Genomic DNA, 21,115 nt, shown 5'->3' with positions numbered 1-21,115 from the left:
CACTACAGAAAGCGGGAATGCAATGAGAAAACACTATTCCCAAATGGAGACTTGGAGAGTATAAAGAGAGCGGGTTATGGAATGAGAGAAACGGATCTTTGAGAATACAAGACAATTAACCTCTCCTGGACCTAGTTCCCTGGTTGTAAAGCAGCAAAATTATCTACCTCACTCACTGTTGTAAAGTTAAATGGAAGAATACACGAAAAGTGCCTATCACATTCCTGCAGTCCCGAGTAGGCGTTCAATTACAGTCCTTTCCCACTCGTTTCTATACTCAAATAACTACCCATGAGAGAAAATAATCCTGTGCAAAGTAAACCAAGAATAGTAACATCAGAAATTCAAGAACTGATGCTCTAGAGTAATGCCAAGGAGAAAAATGTCATTTTAATCCATTGCGATTCGCTTTTATTATTTTTTTTTTTTTGAGAGAGAGAAAGAGAGAGAGAGAAAGAGAGCACATGAACAGGGGAGAGGGGCAGAGGAAGAAAGAGAATCTTAGGCTCCCCACTGAGTGTAGGACTCGATCCCACAACCCTGGGATCATGACCTGAGCCAAAAATCAAGAGTTGGACACTCAACCAACTGAGCCACCAGGCACCCCTGTTCTGATTCACTTCTAATCTGTTGGTAGGAAGGTGATTTCATAATCAATCTAGGTTTATAGCACTCGGGAGACAGCCGTAGAGGAGCAGATACACCTAAGGTAGAGGCCCCCAAATAATCTAAAAACTGGCAACTGAGCTGATTTCAACAGAGAATCAAGACCTGAAGAACTTTTATATATTCATATTCTTCACAAACATAAACTGTATCTTCCAGTCAGCAAGTGAGAATAGGAAAGAGAATATGGTACAGCTCAGAAGAACCACTCAATGCTTGATGTTCTCTTGTTACGAATGACAGAATTTTCAGACTGGTATTTATGTTTGTCACATAGTTTTTGGCAACAGACAACTGATCAACCATCTGTTTCAGGAGAAATCACATTGTGAGCTGGCCCACTAACACCCGATATATAGCAGTGCAGCAGTAACTTGGTTTTTATTGATAAGACTGAATTCTGCAAACTCTCCAAGACTCAGAACACATAGTTGCAATGTCAGAGCCCTAAGATGGGTACCCTAGTCAATAGAAGGGCTCCAAATGCACAACTTGGGAGTAATTTGTATGGACAATACCATGCTGTTTCCTGTTCATGTCTATTTGGTTTTATGAGGAAACTAAAGCAGACAGTTTATCTACGGCTCTAATATTCAGGACAAAATCCCAGTTTTTATAGTATTGTCACTACTGTGTCAGGAGGGTCCCTCTGAGGATACGAAACAGCTGCTAAGAGACTATGGGGAGGGTTTCTGCCATTACTACTTTTGACATCAGAATCAAAGTCCATCAAGCTACAAATACCACTTGAATCAGGAAAGAGTCTCTCTAGAAAACCATAGCACCTGAAGTAAAATGAGATGGGTTACTAAGACTTAGATGTGCACACCCACCTAGGACACTGAGGCTTTATCAATGCCTGGGTTCAGAGGCAGAACTGATTGTTTTAAATATTTATTTATTTTGAGAGAACAAGAATGGGCAGAGAGAGAGAGACAGACAGACAGACAGACAGAGACAGAGAGAGAGGGCGGGGGAGGAATCCTAAGCAGGCTCTATGCTGTCAGTGCAGCTCAATCCCACAAACCACGAGATCGTGAGCTGAGCCGGAATCAAGAGTGAGACGCTTAACCAACTGAGCCACCCATAACTGGTTTTAATAATCAAAAAAATTCCAAGTTCTAGTATAAGATGTTGATATAGGAAGATCCTGAACTCATTACCTCCCATAGATATCATTTCTACAGCTATACATGGAACAATTTCCTCTGAAAAAACAAAACAAAACAAAACAAAAACCCTAAGAACTGGCAGAGTGACCCCTTCAACATTGGGCAAATGAGAGGAAGACCATACTGAAGTGGGTAGGACAGGCTGAAATACAACCAAATATAACCTTGTCATGCATCCCACCCCCAATGTGGCAACGCACAATCAGGGGTGAACCCAAAACCTGCAGCAAAGGGTTCATACCCCACATGAGCAACCCAACTTCTAAGACCAGCACCTGAGACATGAGCTGCCAATACATCTGGATTTGAGAATAGGGCTCATACTCACAAGAACCCCAGGAGGATGAGGAACTAAGGAAGAGTTCTTAGAAGGCCTGTAGGCAGACTGCAAACTCACCCACCAGGGCCCAGCACCGAAGCAGTCCATAGAAAAGTGCCTAGACTTCACGTGACAGAGACTCATTTCCTAAGTTTAAAGCACTCTACTCTCCTGCTTTGCTGAAGCCAAGAGAAACCATCATACTTGTTTTGTTTACTTTCCGGCCAGTCCCATCTTTATGGTTCAATGGGGGCCTTCTTGTATGATCTCTCTCTGCAGCAGGTTTTCCTTTTTCTCCTCTTTATTCTTTTCCCCCTTTTTAGCAGGTGCCACCTTTGGAATCCCCCCCTGCCTCACTGCAGCTGTCAGTGTCCTCTTCATGCTCTATCTCCACTGCACACAGAGTGCCAGTAGCACCCAGAGGGGAGCTTCTACACACATCTCATGTCCCGGTTTTCATGTCTAGTGACCTGGTTTTTGCAGCTGCTGCCCAGGGAACGCCCCTCAATTGCCCGGCTCTGGAGGCCAGTGGAGGGGCTTACATACATGAGTCCCATGGGAATGTAACAATAAGAAAAACCATTCTTTACTGACTAGTAGTACTGGGGCACTGCACAGACAGCAGACCAAAACACAGTCCGACCTTCCTGCCAAAGAGGCCTATCTGCTTGTCCTGGAGCTCGGCTTGAGGGTCAGGCTTCTGGTCTGGTGCACTCAGAGGAGCCCACAGAAGTGCTCCCACAAACACAGGCTGGTGGATGCCACCTTTGTGATCTCTCTCTACCTTGCTCCAGTTCATTGGTACCTTCCAGAAAGGAGCTTATGTCCTTGTCTAGTGCCCCGATTTCAGCAGCTGCTACCAGGGGACACCTCTAGATCTCCTGGCTCTGGTGACCAACAGGCTTCTATTCACGGGTCCCACAGGGCTGTAACCCAAGAAAGAATGAGTTCTTAAATAGCTACTGCACCCGGGGCACAGCAAAGGACAACAGATCCAGGAGCTCAGTCTTTCTGTGAAAGAGGACTATTAGCTTACCATCATAGCTGCAGCCTGACAGATAGGCTTCTAATAAAACATACATCTAAGGGGTGACTGCAACCTTTCCTGAGGTTTTGGAGGACAGGAACTATTCTTGCACTCTCCCTCTGCCATGCTCCAGAGCACCAGCACCTCTAAGATGGGAGCTCTTGTATATTACATACCTGGTACCCCAGTTTTAAGCCTGGTGCCCTGGTTTTTACAACTGCTGCCCAGAGGATACCCCTTGATCACCTAGCTCTGGTAGCCAGAGGAGCCTGTGTTTCTGGGTCTCACGGGGCAATAACCATAAGAGAGACCGTTCTTAGCAGGTAATCACCCACAGGGAAACACACAGAAAACAGACTGCAATACCCCCAGCCTCTCTGTGAAAGGCCTACTTGCTAGTCCTGGACCCCCAGCCTTAGCAGCAGGATTCATGTTTGGCGTATATCTAGAGGCTACAGAAGTACTCTCAGGGAACACAGGCTAGGAGACACCATCTCTAGATACTCTCCTTCCACCTCACTACAGCTTTCTGGTACCTCCCAGAAAGGAGTTTTATGTACACATCTGGAGCCCTGATTTTTGCAACTGATGCCCAGGGTACACCTTCCAATTGCCTGGCTCTGGGGGCCAGTAGGACTTATGCTGACAGTTTCACAGCATTCCTTAAAATGTTGTGGCCTGAGGGTCTGGTTTCAGGTGCTGACATTCTCACCTTTGGGACACTGACTGATCTTGCCACACCCTCAACTACTGACATCAATTAAAAATAAAATAGGTTCCCTGGACAATCACAAACATTTGAGAGACTACCAAGAACTAAAGCAAGATTGAACAATAAAGTTCACAAGGCCAAATCTTCAAGAATGGGAGAGGTGGCTGTATCATCTACTGTATAGAACCAACACAGAGAGTCAAGCAAAATGAAGCAGCAACGGACTATGTTCCCAATAAAAGAACAACATAAAACCTCGGGGCGGGAGGGAACTTCATTAAGTGGAGATAAGTAATTTTCTTGGTAAAGAATTCAAAGTAAAAATCTTAAGGATGCTCGCCAAGCTGGGGAGAAAAGGAGATAAAACACACTGACAATATAACAGACAATACACGAGAAAGTTCCAAACACAAACCACAGAACTGAAGAATACACTAACTACACTGAAAAATACACTAAAGTAGTTCAATAGCAGATCAGAAAAAGCAGAGAGGTGCCTGGGTGGCTCAGTTGGTTAAGCATCTGACTTCAACTCAGGTCATGATCTCATGGTTTGTGAGTTCGAGCCCCATGTTGGGCTCTGTGCTGACAGTTCAGAGCATGAAGCCTGCTTTGGATTCTGTGTCTCCCTCTCTCTCTGCTCCTCCCCTGCTCATGTGCTCTCTCTCAAAAATAAACTTAAAATTGTTTTAAAAAGAAAAAAAGAAAAAGCAGAAGAAAGGATCAGTAAGACAGGCCAGAGAAAGTCACCCAATGTGAGCAGGAAAAAAAGAAGGGACTTTAAGGGACTTCTGGAACAGGCCAACATTTGCATTACAGGCATCTCAGAAAGAGGAGAGAGAAAGGGGCAGAAAACCTATTTGAAGAAATAAGACAGACTAAAGAAATAAGAAGACTGAAAACTCCCAACTTTGGTAAGAAAACAGATATCCAGATCCAGAAAGCCCACAGATTTGAAATACGATAAAGTTAAAGAGACCATCACCAAGATATATTATAATTAAAATGTCAAAGACAAGGAGAGAATCTTAAAAGTAGCAAAAGGAAAAAAACCTGGTCCGTACAAGGGAAACCCCATAAGTTCATCAGTGAATTTCTCTGAAGAAATGTTGCAGGACAGAAGACAGTGATACAATATATTCAAAGTGCTGGAAGAAACCACCTAAGCATACTCTACTCAACAAAGTTATCATTGAGACTTGAAGGAGAGAGAGAGTTTTCCAGACAAGCAAAAGTTAAAAACTTCTTTTAAAAGTTCTTCACCACTAAATCAGCATTACAAATGTTGCTAAATGGAATTCTGCAAGCTGAAAAGAGGGTACTAATTAGTAACAAGCATATAGCAAAGTCTAAATCTCACAAGAAAAGAAATATATAGCAAAGGCAGTGGGTTAATCACTTATAAAGGTAGTATAAAGATTAAAAGACAAAGGTAGTAAAAATAATTATAAATACAATAATGAGCTGAGGTATACACAAGATAAAAAACTGTAAAATGTGATATCAAAAACAAACATGACTAGGGGAGAGTACAAATGTAAGCTTCAGAATGTGTTACCAACTTAAAACAGACTGTTATAAATGTAACTTGTTACATGTAAGTCTCAAGGTAACGACCAAGCAAAACCTATAGTAGATACACAAAAAAATAAGAAAGGAATCTATGCACACCACTAACAAAGTCATCAAACCATGAAGGAAGATAGCAAAAGACAAATGGAACAGTGTTTTGTACAAAACAGCCAAACAACAATTAACTTAAGTACACACCTATCAATAATTACTTTAAATATAAATAGACTAAATTCTCCAATCAAAAGGCAGAGTAACTGAATGGATAAAAAAACAAGGCCCATCTATATGCTGCCTATAAGAGACTCACTTTAGATATAAGAGCACACAGAGAATGAAAATGAAGGTATTTCCATGCAAATGGAAACCAAAAGAAAGTTGGGGTAACCATAATTATAGCAGACAAAATATACTTTAAAACAAAGACTGTATGAAGAGACATTATGTAATGTCATTATGTATTATGTATGTCATTATGTAATAAGGGCATTACATAATGATAAAAGGGTCAATCCAAGAAGATATGACTTTTGTAAATATTTATGTACCTAATACAGAAGCACCTAAAAATATAAAGCAAATATTAACAGACATAAAGGAAGAAAAAGAGTGTAATAAAATAACAGGAGACTTTAATACCCCACTCACATTAATGGACAGATAATCCAAATAGAAAATCAATAAGGAAACATCAGCTTTAAATGGCATGTGAGACTAGATGGTCTTAACAGATATATACAGGATATAGCATCCAAAAGCAACAGAGTACACATTTCTTCTCAAGTGCCCATCAACATTCACAAACCAGATCATTTGTTAGGCTACAAAACAGGTAATAAGAAATTTAAGAAGACTGAAAATCCATCAAGCATCTTTTTTCACCATAATGGTATGATACTAGAAGTCAACCACAAGGAAACTAAAAAATTCACAAATATGTGGAGACTAACACATGCTACCAAACAACCAACAGGTCAAAAATGAAATCAAAGTGAAATAAAAAATATCTTAAGACAAAGATGAAAGTACAACATACCAAAGCTTATGGGATACAGCAAAAGCATTGCTAAGAGCGAAGTACATAGAAATAAATGCCTTCCTCAGGAAGCACAAAAAAATCTCAAACAGCCTAACTGTATACCTGAAGGAACTAAAAACAAACAACAAACAAACAAAAAAAACCAAAAACACAAAAAAACCCTCAAAATTAGAAGGAAAAAAAAAACGATCAGCACAGAAATAAATGAAACAGAGACTAAAAAGACAATAGAAAAGATCAGAAAAAAAAAAAAAAGCTGATTCTTTGAAAAGATCGACAAAACTGATAAACCTTTAGCTAGACTCTCCAAGAAAAAATAGAGGACTCAAATAAAATCAGAAATGAAAGTGGAGACACTACTAATATCTTAATACTATAGCATATTATGGACCATAAAAGGTGACTACAAACAATTATACACTAACAAAATGGACAACTTAGGATAAATGGGTACATTCCTAGAAGCATACAACCTACCAAGATTGAATCAGGATGAAATAGAAAATCTGAACAGACCAATTACTGGTAAAGAAATTGAACTAGTAATGTTAAAACTCCCTACAAACAAAAGCCCAGGACCAGACAGCTTCATTGGTGAATTTACCTAATACTCAAAGAAAAATACCAATCCTTCTCAAAGTCTTCCAAAAAAAATAAATAAAAGAGGAACACTTCTGAAGTCATTGTAAGCCCCACATTACCCTGACAGCAAAACCAGATATGGACACCATAAGAAAGGAAAATGACAGACCATTAGCCCTGATGAACACAGATGCAAAATCCTCAAAATATTAGCAAACTGAATTCAGCAATAAATTATAAGGATCATACACCACAATCCAGTAGGATTTATTCCAGGTATGCAAGGATGCTTCAGTACCCACAATTCCATCAACATGATATACCACGTTAACGGAAAGAAGGATATAAATCCTATGATGATCTCAATAGATGCAGAAAAAGCATTTGACAAAAAATAACTTCCATTTATGATAAAAACTCTCTGGGGCAACTCGGTGGCTCAATTGGTTAAGTGTCCAACTCTTGATTTCGGCTCAGGTCATGATCTCAGGGTTGGGAGATCAAGCCCCACGCCAGGCATGCAGACTGCTTAAGATTCTCTCTCTTTCTCCCCTTGCCCCCACCCTGGCTCATGCACGCTCTCTCTCAAAAAACAAAAAAGAAGGAAAAACTCTCAAAGTGAGTGCAGAGGAAACATACCTCAACATAATAAAGGCCATGTATGAACAAGCCCACAACTAATATCCTACTCAACTCTAAGATTACATTCTCTGTTGGTGGGAATATAAATCAGTACAGCCACTACGGATACTAGTATGGTGGCTCCTCAAAAAAAAAGAAATGTAACTACTATACGATCCAGCAATTCCACTGCTTCGTATTTATCTGAATAAAATAAAAACACTAACTCAAAAAGATATAAATAATGTTGCTATGAACATGGGAGTGTATATAATAGCCAAGCTATAGAAACAAGTGTCCATTCAGGGATGACTAAAGAAAATGTGGTATTTATATAAAATAGAATATTCAGCCACAAGAAAGAATGAAATCTTGCCAATTGCAACAACATGGATGGACCCTGAAGGCATTATGCTATATTAAATAAGTCAGAAAAAGACAAATACCACAATATGTTACTTCTAGGTGGAATCTAAAAATAAAAAAAATTAAGTTCATGGATACAGATGGGTGGTTGCCAGAAGCAGGGATGAGGGATGGGTGAAGGGGTGTAGGAAGTCAAAAGGTATCAACTTCCAATTATAAGTAGGTCACAGTAATATAATGTACAGCACGGAGACTATAGCTGACACTATATTACATATTTGAAAGTTGCTAAGAGTAAATCTTACAAGTTTGCATAAGAAAAAAATTATGTAACAGATGTTGACTTATCGTGATCGTTTTTGCAATATATACGAATATTGAATAATTACCTTGTATACCTGAAACTAATGTTGTGTGCCCATGATACCTCAATAGAAGTTTTTAAAAATCCTTATTAGTCACATACATTAAAATTCCCTTGTTCTGGTGTATAGATCTAGGAGTTTTGACAAATGCATAGTCACGTGACCACCCCACAATCAAGACATAAAACAGTTCTGTTACCCCCCAAAAACTCTTTCCTGTTGCCCCTTTGTAGTCAGCCCCTCCTCCAAACCATGGATCTGTTTTCTGTTCTCATAATGTCACCTTTAGTGTATGGAATCCTACATTCTGTAGCCTTCTGAGTCTGACTCCTTTCACATAGCATAATGCATTTTGTGATCCATCGATGTTGAGGTTTCCATCGATAGCTTGTTCCTCTTAACTGCTGAGTAGGATTTCATCATATGGATGTACCAGTCTGTTCTTTCATTCCCCAACTGAAGCATGTCTGGGCTGTTTCTAGTTTCTGACAATTACAAATAAAGCTACCATAAATATTAGCATACGAATTTTGGTGTGAACAAAGTTTTCATTTCACTTGGGAGTGGGATTGCTGGGTCATATTTAAATATATGTGTAACAGAGTAAGAAACGGCCAATTTTTCTCACCAAGTGGGTGAATGATTCTAAATTCCTACCAGCACTGTATGTAGGAGAATTCCAATTGCTCTGTATCCTCATCGACTTGGTACTATCCATTTTTTGTCTGATTATTTCAGCCTTTCTAAGGGGGAGATGGTTCATGAGAGCTTACTGTGATTTTAAAATTGTGAATCTTCAAGATCAGATTTCACAGTACCATATATTTCTACCTTTAAGTCTGTAATATACAACATTCCTTTTGGAACTAAAACAACAAGCCAAACAATTAAGTAAATTCACACAGTTACAAATGAAGATGATCTCATTACAGAAGAAATGTTCCTTCTATAAGTTTGCATGTGTATATCTAATATCTACAAATAATAATTCATCAATAATAACAGATTCCCAGGACACCTCAATGGCTCAGTTGATAGAGTATGTGACTTGATGATCTTGGGGTTGTAAATTCAAGCCCCACGTTGGCTGTAGCGATTACTTAAAAAAAATAAAGTCTTAAAAAATAACAGATTCCCAAGTAACAATAGGAAATAACAATCTAATTCATAACTTTCATTAGTGTAAAAAATCATGAATTACTGACAATTAAACATGTGTCATATAGAATTGTATATATACCATATACACAGAGATATAAAAGGGTATTGTGTCAAGTACATGGATAGTTTAAATTTGATCACAAAAAGAGTATTTACTAATTTAGAAAAAGGATACTTAAAACTATACCAACAACACTACACATTTGCATAAATTAATGAGCTCATTACAAATGTTGGCTGTTCCAAAAAAGATCTCCATTTTTCAAAAATTTGAGTCTTTGTTTGGTTACAGTTTGTACTTTAAATTAACTAAATATATGGTTTAGAATTTTTACCATGTCTTATTTTTACTTTATTGTAGTATTTATGTGTCATCTTCTGCTAAGAATATTATACATTCCTTATCTATTCCCATAAATGGAACAGGAAATTAAATGTCTTCCATGAAAAATACTTGCTTTACCCATTCAACAACTATTTATTGCATTTCTAGCAAGCGGGGCGGGGCAGGGGGTGTTCTCTTTTAAACAGGGACTTCAGAAGGGGCTCTTAAGTGGCATCTGAGCAAAGAAATGAGAGAAATAACAGAGTAAACCTTGTAAAGAACTGGAAGAAGAGGAAACCAGTAAGAAAAGATAGCAGGTGCAAAGGCCCTGAGGGGAGTGTGTGTTTTATAAGATTGATGTGTGTGAGCAAAGCAGAGTGAGCAAGGGGATACTAGAAGGCAACGAAATCTGAAAAAGGGAGCCAGATCATTCAAAGATATGGATTGAATCTGATTCTCCATTAAATGTGAAGCAACTAGAGAGTTTTAAGGAGCAGAGTTACACAGTTTGACTTAAGTTTTAAAGGATCCATACTTTGCTATTTGGAAGACTGTAGCAAGCCAAGGGTGAAGCAGAGAACCCAGTTAACAGCCTGCTACAAAAATCGAGAGGAGTGAGGACCATGGCTTGGTCAATGCTGGTGACACCTGACATTATGAAAAGTTGTCAATTCAGTATATATTCTGAATGTAGAGGCAAAAGGATTGGCTGCTGGGTTACATGCAGAGTGTAAAAACAAAACAAAACAAAACAGGAGATGACTTGGAAGTTGAAAACTAGCATCAAAACTGTTAAAATTGCTTGGTCTGGAAAACAATGAATAGTTTCATTTCAACAAAGATATTTAAGAAACTGCAACACAGTAAACTGTACTGACTAGCTGGCATCCAATTTTTAAAATGCCAAGAATGAAGATAAAAAGCTGAGACTATCCAACAGCTAACTTTTGGAACATTTGCTGCCATCAGACACTACAGGAGAGTCATGGAGAATTCCAGATAAAGATCAAAGTCAGAATACCATTCTTTTTCATTTGCCCTTAATGACTCTTGTGTAATATATTGCATATCAGCTATTATAGCTGAGTTTGGCAGTAATTTTGCAGATGAATAGATTAACAGATGAACAAGGTGATTGAAATATAAATAGATGAGGATTAATGCAGTGGAGCATATGAACCGCCATGCAGGAAGAGCTAAAATTCAAAATAGTAAATAATAATTCCAGGGGCGCCTGGGTGGCTCAGTAGGTTGAGCGTCCGACTTCGGTTCAGGTCATGATCTCACAGTGTAAGGGTTTGAGCCCCGTGTTGGGCTCCGTGCTAACAGCTCAGAGCCTGGAGCCTGCTTCAGATTCTGTGTCTCCCTCTCTCTCTGCCCCTCCCCTGCTCGTGCTCTGTCTCTGTCTCAAAAATATATTTAAAAAAAAAAAACATTAAAAAAATTTTAAAAAACATAATTCCGGAAGTTTCATATACTCTATCCAATCAACTGAATTCATAAAAATCTGGATAACCTGGAGTTTAGAATAGAAAATTTTCATTTCTCGGGCACCTGGGTGGCTCAGTCGGTTACATGTCTGACATCAGCTTAGGTCTGATCTCACCTGAGTTCAAGCCCCGCATCAGGGACTGCGCTGACAGCTCAGAGCCTGGAGCCTGCTTCGGATTCTGTGTCTCCCTCTCTGTGACCCTCTCCCACTCACACTCTGTCTCTCTCAAAAATAAACGTTAAAAAAATTTTTTTTAAAAAAAGAAAATTTTCATTTCTCTCAGAAAGTGAAGGATACTGTTAAGATTAAAACCATTTGTTATGAAGATAACCTAATGTTTCAAGACTTGGAGTAATGATTTTGAAGAAATTCAACATGGTTTTGAAGGAGTAGACAGACAAGTTACAAATGGCATTGGACAACTTTCCCTTAGATTTCATGATCTCCACCACCTGAGATTCAAGGGTGAGAAGCAGTCAAGTGCTATGCTAACCTGATCCTTCAGGAGACAGGGGACAGGGGACACTGAAAAAGCCAAAGGGGAGCCAAGTACCCACCATGCTGTCCATTAGGGTTATTCTCCTGATCTTACATAGTGTTTACAAGCCTTATAGTGTTTAATAAATGCTTACTGAATGAATGAAACTTTCTACCACCATTACCTAGAGAAAACCATAGGATAGTGACTAATACAGAAACTCCTCCATTTTTACAATCCTTTTCCCAAGGCTGGCCCAGTATATTTCCCTAGTTAGGATTCTGGGGGTTTTGTCATGGTGACTTGGTGTTATAATCCAGAAACTCCAGCATTAAAAGACAAAAAGAGTAGAAACTATTTTGGAATCTCTTAAGGAAGTTAAAGTACTTCACCATTTAGTGACACTTGAATCATTAAATTGTGCACCCAAAACTAATATTATACTACATTCACTAACTGGAATTTATTTTCTATGTTTGTTTATTCTGGGAGAGAGAACACAAGGAGGGAAGGGGCAGAGAGAGAGAGAGAGAGAGAGAGAGAGAGAGAGAGAGAAAGACAGAATCCCAAGCAGGCTCTGTGCTATCAGCACTGAGCCCAATGCAGGGCTGGATCCCACAAACTGTGAGTTCATGACCTAAGCTGAAATCAAGAGTCAGATGCTTAACAGACTGAGCCACCCAGGTGCCCCAACTAACTGGAATTTAAATTAAAAAAAAAAAGCTAAAAAGAAAAGAAAAAACATTTAGTAACAATTTATTAGAAGCGTCTCGCTGGTAATGTATGTTTCGCCCCCCCCCCCGCAATACAACAAACAGTATAGACCAACTACACCTAAACACCTTTGAAATACTAAGAGCTCTCCCATATAATTACCAGCCACAGGATGTCCCTCTCAACTTTGAGGATTCACCAAGGGTTGAATGAGGTTTTAAAAATTCCTCTATTTCCATAGATGGCCTTCAAGAAAGAGAAATGGTATGTTAAATCAAAATTGGGGAACACAGTGATATGGTAAAAGAATTCACGGGCCGTTCTTCAATCCCAATTTATCGACAGGCCATCCCTCCATTCCCTGTGATTAAAGCGCAGTGTTGATCACTCCCATCTCTGGAGCCGAGATAATCGAAGGACAAATGGGTGACCAAAAATATCCCATTAATATGGCTATTCAGCCACATCACCGTATTCATTTCAAATTGAGAACCATAACTCTATTTAATAGCACAAAGCCCTACATGTATTTGCATCTTATGAGCCATCAGTCAGGAGACTGAAGCAGCTGGCTAAATCATCTCGCCCTTATTTAATTTACCATTCTCCTCTCACATTCATTCTGCTGCAGAAATGGCATTGCGGTTCGCTTTCAATAACTCCCTGACAACTCAGAAGCAGGAAGAATAAATTTTCTTTGCTGATTCCCTGCATTCTATGAAGAAAGAGAAGCAGTAATTATGATAGCATTAAATTGATGCAAAACTACCTTATTTTCTTTCTTCTACTATTTTTACAGTAAGATCAATGTTGACTAAAAGTGCACTGTGTAGTTTTTCTCTTGTTTAAAGATTCTTTTGCCCTATTTGTTTCTATGTGTTTTAGAGACAGACACCCTCACATAAACACTGCCCCTTAGGGAACGACTGTCAAATGTGGACTTAAAACACTATTAAGAAAAATCTGAATATAAATGATGTAAAAACTTTGAGACTGTATCTGGAAAGACTTACTGTGTTTGCCACAGAAATATGATTAACTTGCACCATCAGAGTGCTCCTTTTGCTAAGAAAGGACCAGAGAACTCAGATCAGGAAGCTCCCATAAGCCACTACAAAGTTTTGTTTTGTTAACTTTTTGAGATGGGAGTTTGAGGAGGTAAGCCTCTCCAGTTAATTCCTATATGGGTCTCAGTGCAGTCTAGACTAGCACTGTCCAACAGAAATAAAATGCGAGCACAAGTGTGATTTTAAATCCCCTAGTTGCCATGTTAACAAAAAGCAAACACAGGGGCACCTGGGTGGCTCAGTCGATTAAACATCCAACTTCAGCTCAGGTCATGATCTCATGGTTCACAGGTGCGAGCCCTGTGCCCAGCCCTGTGCTGACAGCTCAGAGCCTGGCAGCCTGCTTCAGATTCTGCGTCTCCCTCTTTCTCTGCCCCTTCCCTGTTTGCACTCTGTCTCTCTCTCTCAAAAAAAAAAAAAAAAAAAAAAAAAAAAAAAAGTAAACATGGGTCAAATTTTAATGTTTTCTTTAAGCCAATGTACCCAAAATATTTTAACAAGTATTCCACATACAAAAATTAGTAATATACTTTTATATATACTGTTACTTTTTCTATATTAAGTCTTTGAAATCCAATGTGTATTTTATACTTGCAAGCACATCTCAGCTTGAACTGGCCTTATGTTGAGTGCTCAAAGCCACATGCTATGTATGAGTGGCTCTTGCACCAGACAGCGTAAATGCTAGAGGAGGTCCTAGAGAGAATCTGGAATCGATCAATGCATAGTCAATGGGTTTTGAGTGGTAATCACAGTCACTCTGTTACGAGGTGACTGGAAGAGAAAGAATTGAAGAGACTCATAGTCCTTGGTCTCGAAGCACCCAAGATTCTGTAAGTTCTTAGAATAACCAAAACTTAACTCTCCTCTTATCATTAGAGTCCCAGGCATTTCACTGGTTACCTCAATGTGCAAAGGGCTCAGAAGTTAGTCACATTTGTGAAAAATACTTATTGGTTGTCCTCCTACTCGGAGATCTTACTTTCTTGACATCTTGTATTCTCTACCATCTGTTAGTTGTTGCTATACCCAATTGATGAAACTCAAGTTTACATTCAAATCAGAACTCCAGCTCTCATCTTGAAATGCAATCATAAGCTATAGCTTAAGGTACCTCAGAGAACTCTTCCACCTACTGAAAAGCTCTATAACAAATAATGCTGCTAGACACTTTGTGAACACGGTCTCCAGCCCACTGAGGGCAGGAATTATTACCCTCACTATAGTAAAACAATGCTAGAAAGATAACAGCCTGCTCAAGGTCACAGGACCAGTCCACAACCTTCTACAGCCCTTCTTTGTCTTGGTTTAATAATCACAATCAATGTCCTGTATTCCTAAATTGCCCACCCTAATGCAAGAATCTTCATATAGGCTGAATTCTGAACATCAATTCCCACTTTATTCCTCTGGGAACAGAAACCAGCAAGAAAATAAGAACCATCTGTCACTACTGAGCTTGTGAGAAGCAGAGGAAAAACTTTTCTCCATCCAAAGTCCAAGATAAAGAAATTCACTGAGTACCACCCACACTACACAATCCTCCCACCCAGGTGTCCATTTATATGCTCAACAGTCATTGTAATTGCAAATTTGAGGTCACCCCTGATAATAAGGCCCTCCTCTTCCATTCTCAGGGCACTCTGGTCCCCAAAGTCATTAGTGCAAACTTGATCCAATTGCTTTTGATTCTGTCTGCACACAGATTTCTCTGTAGGGACCGCTGCTATTCCAAGCTTCTGCTCCCTTTGCTTAGATGGTTGCTAAGGAGAAGAGACTGCTGCCTTTGTAATTACTACCTGAAATTCCTCTGTAATCTCAACCAGTACTTTTCTTAACATCAAGGGCCCCGCACTGATCAACAGGGTAACCTCTGCTTTTGGCATTCCTGATCAAGTCTCAGGGGCTTCCAATTGAGGTCATAAACAATTGATGCCCTCTACTATGAATGCAAATCAGTTACTTCAGGGACCTCCAAGCTTTGAGGAACCCTCCCTGGATAACTGTGGGTTTGGGCAGAGAAGCAGTTTAGAGGTTCCAAAACCAGACTTCAAACAGAAAACCAAAACCAAAAACAAACAAACAAAAACCAAGCATTTCCCCCTTTACCACATCTCTCCATTTCAACTGCTTCTGGTAAGACAGGCACTCCGCAGTGATGTCTGTATGAAAAGGGTTTTCTGCACTGGAAAATTTTTCAGGCTGACTTACCTCTGAAATCTTTTTTCCAAAGCAGTCAGGCCCTCCCCCAAGTAGAGCCAGGCCCCACAGTCAAGCAAGATGGGTCCCAAATCCAGTTGTCCTAAGACTCTGCTCCTCTAAGGATGCCCACGGACCAGCAGCATCAGCACCATCTGGAAGCTTTATGAAAAGCACGATCCGTATTCTAACAGTGCCAGGTGATTCGTATCCATATTAAAGTGTGAGAAGCCCCGTCCAAGACACCGCTGAAAAGAATCTGATTTCTGATTTTATAAATAATTGGACAGTTGATACAAATTGCAATTGTCCATTGAATTCTCATTAGGCTAGGAATTGCTGGGTTTTGTTTTCAACCTATTTTTCGAACCTAAAACTGAACTGAAAATAAAATAGCTCCCAGAGAGAAACCCAACTTTTTTCCTGTGGTCCTAGGATCCTGCCATCCCTTGAAAGTCAAAGTTTACACTCCATATGTGCACAGAGAGACACCAACAAGTAAAATATTTTTCCTAATGAACTTGAGGACAACGCATGGAATAACTGCCAAACAAGCTAGCAAACGTGGTCTCATAATTCGCAAGCCTTTGACACATTTTCCTTCTCCGAACACCGCAAATTCCATTAGGATGACTTGGGAGATTCAGTTTTTTTAAACAATGATGGATTTGAATGGAAGGAAATGGGAAAACATGTAGATTTTAAGGTATGCAAAACCATGTTTTACAGAAAAATGTAGCTAAACCTTCCTGAGTTCACCCTTCAGTGGTTTTGCAGTAGGGGTACATTTATAATGTATATTTTGATAAGAATGCCTATATGGTATTGAGACAAGTGATTTTGGAGTCCTTTTATCAAACATTTTATCATGATCAACACCCTTCACCTTGTTGTTCCAGCAGACGAGTAAAAATCATTTTTTCTAATGTGAAAATTTACATTTTACTTCACAATCTTACTAAAGGCAGTTATGTCTTCACTTATCTGTTTAAAAACACAAAGAAATACCAAGTTGAAAATGAACGTACATAAGAGTAATATAAAACTTTTCTAAAAAAAAATTCATGCTTAAGGATACTTTTTCCACAGTTTACAGAAAAAAATAATTTTGCTTTTGAAAATTTTAGTATTCTGATTAAAGGTCTATGTCAGCAAAAACCCAGGACACAGATGAAAAGAAGCCACATTATTTAAGAAATCATCAAGAACCCCAGCAACCAAATGGCCAAATACTATCTCAAAGTTACCAAGTTTTCAGAAAACCAAACTCCCAAAAATCACAATATATTTTCATCTCTTGTCTAGTAGGTATTCCTTATGATCCTAGAATTCTGTTTTTCCTTGATAGATGCCTCTCATTCTTGAAAAAACAAACAAAAAAAGACATTCTCCATTCCTTTTTGTTTAAGAAAAAAAAAATTGCACAAGGCCAAAAATTCCAAACATATTCTGGTTCTACTTTCTCTTTGGTCTCTTGAGCTTCCCGTTGAAAACCACCACCTCCTTTCCAGTGGCTGCCATTTTATCACCCTGGATAAACTAAGTGGAAAGTACCTCATGTTATGGCTGCTATGAGCAGGTCAACTGGCCCCCCACCCTTCCTTTCTCTCCCCATGGGGGAGAGGAAACAGAATGATGGGCTGTGGGGCCCTTCAGATCTACCAAGTTGGCCTCAGTGAGCAGCATCATGAAGGGTGTCCAGAGTGTGAACTCCACAGAGATGGGGACCACACCTGAGGAATCCCTGGCATGGCCACTCAAGCCCTGTTTATGGAACTTCCCAGCCCCTCCCCTGGTGGTGTCTCCCACAACTCTGCTCTACCATGGCCTAGGCAAGAGCACTATCTCCTTCCCAGCCCAAGTGTTCAAGATGAGCCAAGGTTGGCAGAGTGGCAAAGCCATGGTAGCACCTTTGCTGCTGCTCCTAAGTCAGATGTTGGTAACTCAGAGCCTCCATAGTGTGTGATGCAGCAAGCCAATAGAGCCAACCTTCCTTAAGAAGGTGAGGAATTTGGTTGCATGAATCCTTTTGCTACAAACAAAAACCCAAAAGCTCAGCTGCAATACACTGAATTACAAAAGTGAGAAAAGCGCTCAAACGTAAATGCTCTGGTAAGATCTTCAGATCCTGTAGAAACCGTATGCCAGAGCACAGCAAGGGCAAGAGTGCATATCAGGGAAGCACTTAAGGGCAGCAGTGCTGGAAAAGGGCAGAGCAGACTGAGGTGAGAAGGAGACTCAGGACCACAAAAGGGGCAGCGTGGCAGGGCTTCTCAGAGCCAACAAAAATCCAGAGCTGTGGCCTACAGCAGGAACACGGAAGTAAGTCTGGATGCAGCTGCTTGGGCCGCATGTATATACCATTGTCCTAATAGACCATAGTCATCTGTCCTCCCAAGAGACTCTAGACCCCTGAACTCTGAATTCCAATCAAGCAGCAGCATCGTCCTGCTTCTCCCCATCCCCTCCCCAGTCTGTTCTTTACCCAGAAGGCATAACCATTCTTTAAGACTTAAATGTGATCATGTCCTTTCTCTGCTCAGAATTCTCCAATGGATTCCCAATATAATCTGAATACAATCCAAAGTCCCTGGGTACCCTATTTACCTCACTTCCTATCCCTCTTCCCCTTTGATTATCCCACTCCATCCAAAATGGCTTCCACACTCTTCCTCAACCCCCCTCATACGCTGCTGCGTAGGGTCCTCACGCTTGCTAGTCCCTCTGCCTAGGATATCCACATGGCTCCTAAACTTCATTCAGGTCTCTGGTCAAATGTCACTTCTTCAGGAAGGCCTCCTCTACAAACCTATCCAAAATGGCAGTCTCACCTCTGTCATGCTTTACCCATGGCCCCCAGCACCCACCCATCTTGTACTCACTCACAGCTGCCTCCTCCAAGTGCTTATGATTCTTTGCCTAAAACCTTTCTTTGGCCAAGAGCTGTGTTCATCCTTGCACAGACAGACAGGCCAAAAATGCCTTTGGGGGCAGCCCTCAGCCAAAGACAAGTGGCAGTTAGCGGGTAAATACCCAACCTCCAAGTCCTTCTATAGGACAATTCCAAGGCCTGTTCTTCACGGTCTTCCAGGGGTCTGCTGTGGGATTGTGTCCCAGTTGCCCACAGAGATAACCAATCTGATGACACACCCTTTATTGAATCCCTTCATTTCTTTGTCTCACCTCCTCACTCTCCTGCCAGAATTTCCTGGGATTGCCTTTCCAATAAATGACTTGCACTCAAATGTTTTGTCACAGGATTAGCCTTGGAGGGAACTCAAATTCAAGATCCCACCCACATAATCCCACATAATAGGTGCTTCATAAGTATTTATGGAGTGAATGAACTGCCATGGCTAACTTTTACCTTGGTGATGCTGCTGATCAGGAAGCATCCAGTGTCCCATCTAAAAAGCTGGTTTTATATACAGATGATTAGCCCTTGTTTCAGCCAGAACACTGACTCTGAGAACGGCATAGGATCCACATAGCTTCCTTTTGAACACCAGTGCCATTTATGACAGCCATTCCTCTGAATAGGTCCACCATCTAGAAAGATGTTCTTTCTCCAAAGTTAATGGATATGGCAACTCTCGAACCCTAAACTATAGTGTGTAAAAAGCAGAAGATTAGCACTGAAAGTCAGTCTTAAATGCCCTCCAGATGCAAAATCCTTACACCTCTGTGAGCCCTGGAAGCTCTGAAGTCAAGAACTGGGGCTAGCTCTTAGGATCAGGACCAGCTGCATAATTTGCAGGACCCACTGCCAAAGGAAAACATGATGCCCTTTGTTAGTAGGAATTTCAAGATGGTGACAAGAGAGTGTTAAATCAAACACAGAGCCTTTCTGAGTCTGGGCTCTGTATAACTGCACAGGTCCTATGCCCATGAAGTTGGCCCTACCAAAGACTCATCAAAGATAAAGTATCAGATACCCCCTAACACTGCTCCCTTGGCAGTGATGATTCTCAAAGAAAAGAGAAACAGCAGCAGCTTGTTTTAGGTTAAGCCACCACAAGACTACACAACTTATTATAGCAGAGAGGCCTGGGGGGGGCACCTCTTAAAGCAGTTCAGTTCACATCACCTTCAAGACTTTACAAACACCCAAGGAATCAATCATGGTGCACAGCTCCCCACCGCCTGCTCCATGATTCAAACTGCTGACAACTCCAGTGTTGCAATTACCCTGTTGGGTCCCATAGTTTAAATGCACAATATATAACTGAAGAGAAAAAGAACCTTCTTTTAGATGCCAGAGGATGCAAAAGACCTCAGAATCTAGTTCAAGAAATCCATTCAGGTTCATCACTCAGGGGTCTGATGGGCACATAGCTAACAGGTCAGAAGAGTTTGGTATAAAAATTAAAGGGGTTTAAACAGCCTGCTAGTACCATACCTAAGCTCCAGGGATGTGTCTATTTGAGAGAACATACAGATTGAGGTGATGCTGGGACACAGCCATGATTAGCACAGGCCTGTAGAAATACGTCCAAGGTAGAAAAATGGTGTAACAGCACCTGGGCCTAGGAGATGCTTAATACATCTTAGGGGAGGAAGAGAAGCAGTCCCCTAGTGTGCACTGTAGATCACCAAAAGAAGGACCCAGGACATGCTGCCAAACACAAATGACCACAGGACCCTTGATGGGCCAGGAAACTAACTGATAGGGCTCAACAGGATAAACTGAGAAATGGTGACTTAGAGCCAATTAACCCACAAACCCTATTTCCTAATATGCCAGGTGGCTTGTTTTACTACACAAAATCATTTCTAAAGTTTGCTTTCAATCCTGCCTGTACAAAATGCAAAAGAAATGGTGGTCTCCATTTGAAATGTTAGCATTTAAGCAGAACTTCATTCCATGAACAATTGCTGAGTTACTTTCTATGGGGTATACGATATTATGATCTCATGTTGGGGACTTCTGGAACCATAAAGAAGCACTTTAAAGTGTATCAAGGAGCTATGGGGTAAGTAGACATTTCAGGATTAAAATTCTCTTGTTCTATAGAGATTATGTGACTTTGTATAGTCAACAATAACCTTTGTGTACTTCAGCTGTACTTTGTGTACTTCTCCTTTTACTGTAAAAGGAGAGAATACCCATGTCCCAGGGGTATTTGTGAGGGAGAAATCAGGATGATCAATGTTCTCAAATGCCTTATGTTCAAACCAAACTCAAGATGTCCGCCAGAAACCAGGGTCTCATCTGCAAGCTCTGTGCTCAGGCCCACA

At 40.3% G+C, this 21,115-nt stretch overlaps 1 protein-coding gene across 14 annotated transcripts in view; it reads right to left on the bottom strand.

Annotated features, from left to right (window-relative positions):
* Positions 1-21,115, bottom strand: part of PLCB4 (phospholipase C beta 4) — a 424,518-nt gene that overhangs the window by 265,775 nt on the left and 137,628 nt on the right. The window contains exon 1 of one of the 14 annotated variants that reach the window (XM_045445292.1): positions 12,774-12,798. The exons of the other annotated variants lie outside the window; for them this stretch is intronic. The gene's annotated coding sequence lies outside the window, so the exon portion shown is untranslated. Of the gene's footprint in view, positions 1-12,773; positions 12,799-21,115 lie in introns of those variants that run through there. 14 annotated transcript variants of the gene reach the window in all.

This window comes from Leopardus geoffroyi, chromosome A3 (genome assembly GCF_018350155.1).
Source record: "Leopardus geoffroyi isolate Oge1 chromosome A3, O.geoffroyi_Oge1_pat1.0, whole genome shotgun sequence".
NCBI lineage: Eukaryota > Metazoa > Chordata > Mammalia > Carnivora > Felidae > Leopardus > Leopardus geoffroyi.
This window is presented reverse-complemented; position numbering and strand designations above follow the sequence as displayed.